Source organism: Sciurus vulgaris, assembly GCF_902686455.1.
Source record: "Sciurus vulgaris genome assembly, chromosome: 17".
NCBI classification, from domain to species: Eukaryota; Metazoa; Chordata; class Mammalia; order Rodentia; family Sciuridae; genus Sciurus; species Sciurus vulgaris.
In genome coordinates, this window is record NC_136478.1 from 50183907 (window position 1) to 50189906 (window position 6000).

Below are 6000 nucleotides of genomic sequence, written 5' to 3' on the forward strand. Positions count from 1 at the left end.
GCCCACGGGTTCCAGACGGGGACAGGGTCAGCCCAACAGTGCAGGAAGCTGCCGCTGCCACGTGAGGACGTCCTTGAGGCCCAGGGGAGGGGGTGTGTTCAGGAAAGATGGGCCCAAACTGGCAGAAGGTGAAGTAGGAAACAGGAAAAAGCAGAAGGGCCAGACGCAGCGCTGGCTCCTCCAACCACCGCAGCAAAGTCCAAAAGTGACCGTCTGTAGCCCCAGAGCGAGTGAAGCTCTGGGCTCGGGCACCTCGCAGCGCTGGGGAGTGGGCGTACCATGCTGGGCGAGATGTTCCCCAGAACAGGGCGGGAGGGCCGAGACCAGGACTCCAAAGCCTGAGGGGCAGAACGCCCCGCGCCGTGGCTGCCCGCCCCGGGAACCACACTAGGCAGTGCCCGTGCTCCAGGCGGGGAAATGGACTTGGAGACGAAGTCACTAGTGGTCACACTGGCTCCACGGTGGGAAGAACAGTCCTGGGTGGGGAGGGAGCTGCCAAGGCTCGTCCTCCGCACTGCCTCCCACTGCTGTCCCGCAGGAGGGCTCCCAGGCAGCAGCCCCTGGCTGTGCGGGCGCATCAGGTGGAGGTGAGCGGCGGGGAATCTGCACGTGAGGCGGTGTTGTCAGTTGCACAAACCCTGGAAGGCCCCTCGCCTCTGCTGTGGCCAGAGCCCAGTGGCTCCTGCTTGCATCCTGCGCTTCGAGTGCCTCCTGCTGGCCGAGCTGGCGAGGGTGCGTGCAGAGGGCACCTGAGTCTGAGCCGAGCCGGAGCCTTCTGAGGGCAGTGTGTGCCATCCGGCAGCCGCCCAGGGCCGCAGGGCGCGCACTCGTTCAAGTGTGATCGGCCAGGCCCCCCACTCCACGAGCAGTGACCGTCTGCTCAGCTGGCCAGGTCCAGACGGGGGTCGGAGGTGGGTTAGTCAGGCCGCAGGCCAGGGGCGGTTACAGAGGCCCCAGTGAGCCATTTGAACAGGTCCAACCAGTCCTGCTCGAAGTGCAGCTCAGGACCAGCAGCAGCCCTGGGAATGGAGAAATGCAAATTTCTGGGGCCCACCCCAGGCTAAATCAGAAACTGGGTGGAACCAAGCAATCCCTACCCCCTGACCATGCTGGGAACTGAAGACAGGGGTGCTCTACCACCAAGCTGCATCTCCAGTCCTTACTTATTTTGAAGCACTGAATGGCTGGCCTCCAATTTGCAATCCTCCTGCCTCAGCCTCCTGAGTCTCTGGGACTACAGGTATGTGCCACCATGCCAGCAGCAGTCTACAGTCCTGGCCTGTTCAAGTGTGGAACCCCCTGAGGCCCACACTTTTCTGTGGGGCCGCCAGCCGTGCAGGATTCCGCCCTTCTGAGGCATCAGAGTCCCAGTGACCTTCCACCTTGATCCTTCATCCTGGAAGTGGTGCTGCACATGGGATAAGGTACAAATGGCCTCCACCACCACAAAGGGGCAGGAGAGACGAGGCTCTGCCCCTTCAAGGGCTTGACCCTGAAGTGCATCATTTCTCCATTGGCCAACGCTCAGTCACACAGCTGTGCCCAGACGAAAGGCAGGCTGGGAAAGGTATCCCGCTAAGAATTCCACTGCTCGGGAATTGTGATTCTTCACCCCTGTGGTTTGTTGAACTTTCTTGGCCTCACTGAAATTTTCACTTAATGACACAACAGGGAACCAAGAGGCAGAGCCAGATTCATGCAGAAGCTTCCTAGGAGAGGAGGACGACCCCACCAGTCAGTGGGGGAAGCCGTTAAGGCAGACAGAGCCTGTAATCCCAGCAGCTCGGGAGGCTGAGGCAGGAGGATCGCGAGTTCAAAACCAGCCTCAGCCAAAGTGAGGCGCTAAGCAACTCAGTGAGACCCTGTCGCTAAATAAAATACAAATGAGGGCTGGGGATGCGGCTCAGTGGTTGAGTGCCCCTGAGTTCCATCCCCCGTAACCAAAAAATAAATAAATAAAAATGTATAAGGACTGGGACGCGGCTCAGTGGTGAATCACTCTTGGATATACAAAAAAGAAATCCAGGTGATTCCACGTGCAGCCAGGACAGAGCACGGGAGGGGCGAACACGGGGCGCCTGGCAGTTCCCTGCCTGGTGACTGGCTCCTCGTTGATGCCACGTGTCACGCCTGCCTCCTGGCAACACCCCACTACTTATCAAGAAGATCCATTTCACAGATGTGGAGACTGAGCTCTGTGGAGGGAAAGGGCCTGGCCCAGGAGTCCCGGCCGGGAGGGCCAGACGGTGGGCTGGGGGTGGAGCTGCCTCCCCCGTCCCAGGAGCCTCACAGCCAACATCCCCGTGGCAGGCAGGTGACAGGAGTAGCAAGCGGGTGAGGACAGCCCCAAGTGTGGGCCAGACGTGCAGGGCTGTGAGGGCACCTCCCAGGTGCCAGATGCTCCGATTTTATTACTTTTGGGGAGCCCCCACTTCACGCTAGAGCTCTCAGCGTTGAAAGGACCCAATCACGTGGACAGGAAGAGTCAGGCGCCATCGCCCTCCTGTGCCCGGGGCCTTTGTTGACCCCTGGTTCGGTGAGTGGGCTGAACGGCGCCCCCCAAAGACACGTCCTGGAACCCGCGAGTGTGGCCTTTGTAGAGAGGCCCTGCAGATGTCCGGGGAGCAGCCTGCCAACTCCTCGGCTTCCCAGAACGAGGAGCCTGAACCCGGAATGGGGACCGCAGCTGTCGCCCAGCAAGCACGTGGCAGGGCAGGGCCTGGGTCCTGGGTTGGGGGGGGCGTCCCTGCACATTCGATGCCACAGGGGTCACTATACCACCAGAGGGGCCACAGGTGTGGGCAGAGGAGAGCCAACCTCCCTTCCCAGCTGGTCAGTCCCGCCCGGGGCCCAGGAGCCGGCTCGGGAAGGGGCTGTTGGTCCCAGGAGAAGCCTTGGGACTGGGGGACGGAGGGGCGGTTTTGGGGGTGAGACAGCTTGGGTCTTCCTCCAGAAGACCAAGGTCGTCTCTGGAGTCCAGGACCTGCTGTTTCCTACCCTTTCTCCCTGACTTTCCTTCTTCCTGCTGCTGAACCTTGTTCATTATTTGAACAGGTGACCCAAGCCCGTGGAAGAGGGGATACATGGGAAAGCCGACCTCCCTCCCTGTCTCCCCGCCCGCCGCCTCTCAGTTCCCCTCCCCAGGACAGCCACTGGTACAAGTGTCTGTGTCTCCTTCCAGAAAAGCATGTGTGCATGGGAAGTATCGCCTGCACGCGCATACAGACAGGCTGTGCTTGGCATAAGTGTTGGCATAATGCCCGTGGACTTCTGCCTCTTGCTTTGTCCTGCCTAACAGTGCATCTTGGTGGTTGTTCCTTGGTGGTACATAAAAAGCAGCCGGGCTCCTGATCATGGCTGTGTAGTATTCCACTGCACAGATGAACCTGGACAGAGGCAAATCGTGCCGTTGGTGGACACAGGAGGAGCTTGTGGTTGCTGGCCTTTCTTAGCGATAGCTCGTCTGGCACACATTTATCCAGCACCCCTACGCTTCCTCTGGATGTCACCTGCCCTGTGCCCCAGGGCATCTCAGATCCACTGAACCCCTCTCTGGTTCTGATCATCCCCATGCGGGTCTCTGTGTCTCTCTTTAAGTCTCTCTGCCTCAGCCTGGCTGACCCTTTCTCTTTCTCTGTTTATCTCTTGCTCACTCAGACTTTTTTTTTTAACCAAGGATTGAGCCCAGTGATGCTCTACCACTGAGCCACATCCCCAGGCCTTTTTATTTTTATTTTATTTTTCAAAAAATATTGTTGGTTGTAGGTGGACACAATAACTTTATTTTATTTATTCATTTTTTATGCAGCACTGAGAATTGAACCCAGTGCCTCACACATGCTAGGCAAGCGCTCTACCACTGAGCTAAGCCCCACTGTTCTTTTTATTTTGTTTTGAGACAGGGTCGTGCTAAGTTGCCGAGGCTGGCCTCAACCTCGCAATCCTCCTGCCTCGCCTCCCATGCCGCTAGGATTCCAGGCGTGCACCACCATGCCCAGCACTCGGACTCTATCTCGGACTCTGGCTCTGGCTCTTCTGAATCCATCCTCCTCCTTTCTTGCCTCCTTCTGTCCCACCTCACCTCTGCCTCTCTGTCACCCCTGAAAGGCGACACTGGCTCACTGCCCTGCCATCCCACCACCAAGCACTCAACCCAGCCTGCCTTGCTTCCACTGGGACAGGGATGCAGCTTCCCGCCCCTGCCGCGCTGGTGGGGAGCCCAGGATCTGCTTCCCGAGGACCCGTCTTGGGATGTGCTGGGGTCTGGGTGACACAGTGGGGCTAGCCCTGGTTCCTCGACGGGAAGGGCCACTCCTCCTGGCCTTCTTGTCCTCCCTGCCCAGCAAACACAGCCGCAGCCCAGGCCAGCCCTGAACTGGGGACAGAGCCAACATACCTGCCCAAGGCCCTGGCCTGGCGTCGCTGATGTTCTGGCAGGAGGAGCCGATCGTGGCCCAGCCATCATCACCATGCACGCGGGCGTACTTCTGGGGCACAATACGTGCAAGAAAGGACGGGGTGTGGCGACAGAGAAAAGCAGAGGTAGGAGTTTGACTGGGCTGGGAGGACCCCGTGTGCTGGCAGGGAACAACCACCAGGCATGTTGTGAAGTGACAGTTGGGTGGAGATGAAGGCGACTGTGGCAGCAGCGACGGGGAGGCCATTTGGGCTGAGGGGTGCCGTGTGCAAAGGTCCTGAGGCAGGCAGGAAGCTGGAGGGGTCCAGGACCAGCAAGGAAACATGGGTCACTGTGAGCACAGGACAGAGTGTGGCACAGGCCACTCAGGCAGGAGTCAGGGAACAAAGGCTAAGTCCTGGGGAGCCATGCCTTCCAGAAGGCATGTGTGTCCTTGCCACGGACACACATGATCACCGTGGCCCTGTCATGTCCCGGCAGCCTCTGCTTCTGCAGAGTGGTTCCTGTTCTGGGGTGTGTGTGCGTGTGTGTTGGGGGAATCAAACCTGGTGCCTCTGCCAGCACAGTGGAACCTCGTGTGGGTGCCAGCCCAGCACATCAGCATTACCTTGGGACTCATTAGAAATGCAAGTTCTCGCTGGGCCCAGTGACACTCCTATCATCCCAGTAGGTCAGGAGGCCAGGGCAGGGGGATTCCAAATTTTAGGCCAACCTCAGCAACTTAATGAGACCCTGTCTTGAAATAAAAAATAAAAAGGGCTGGGGCTGGGGCTGAGGGGTGAAGCACCCGAGGCTCAGTCCCCAGTTTACAAAAAGAGGCCAAGTCTCAGGCGCACCCAGGAGCACCGGGTCGGAAACCCAGGGAAGCGGGGTGGAGGCCAGCAGTCGGACAAGCTCTCCGACTTCAGACCTGAGCTCAGCCTTCCTGCCTGCCGAGCCTCAGCACCCTCCCCTGAGCCTTCCCTGAGCAGTGGGTGAACGGCAGCCCGCGGCCCCATCCCTGGGACCTGGGAGTGCTACTTTATTTGGGGAAAAAGTTCTTTCTAGACACAATTAGGTGAGGCACCTTGAGGTGAGCTCAGCCCGGTCGCCCTGGATTATCTGGTCGACCCGCCACACAGTGACAAGCGTCCTTAAAGAGTGAGGCAGGGCGCGTTTGAGAAGGGAGGCAGCAAGGCCCCAGAGGCAGAGGCGCCAGACACCGGGAGAGGCAGGAGGGCCTCCCCTGTGCCTCTGGAGAGAGCCACTCCCTGCCACACCTCGCAGGGGCCTAAGGACAGGGAGCCGCCAGGGAGAAGGATGGTCCTGGGTGTCAAAGGCCACACGGGAACGTGGCCCTAACCTGAGCCTCCCTCCCTGGGTCACTGGTCCAGCTAAGAGCAGACTCTGGGGCCACACGCCACGTTCGGGTCCCAGCTCCACCGTTTCCTGGGCAAGTCACTTCACCCTCTGGGCTCCGTTTCCACATCAGGTTTTTTGGTACCAATGGGCGCTTGTCCCCAGAGCACATCCCCAGTCCTTTTTTTATATTTTCTTAGAGACAGGGTCTCACTGAGTTGCTAAGAATGGCTCTGAACTTGTGA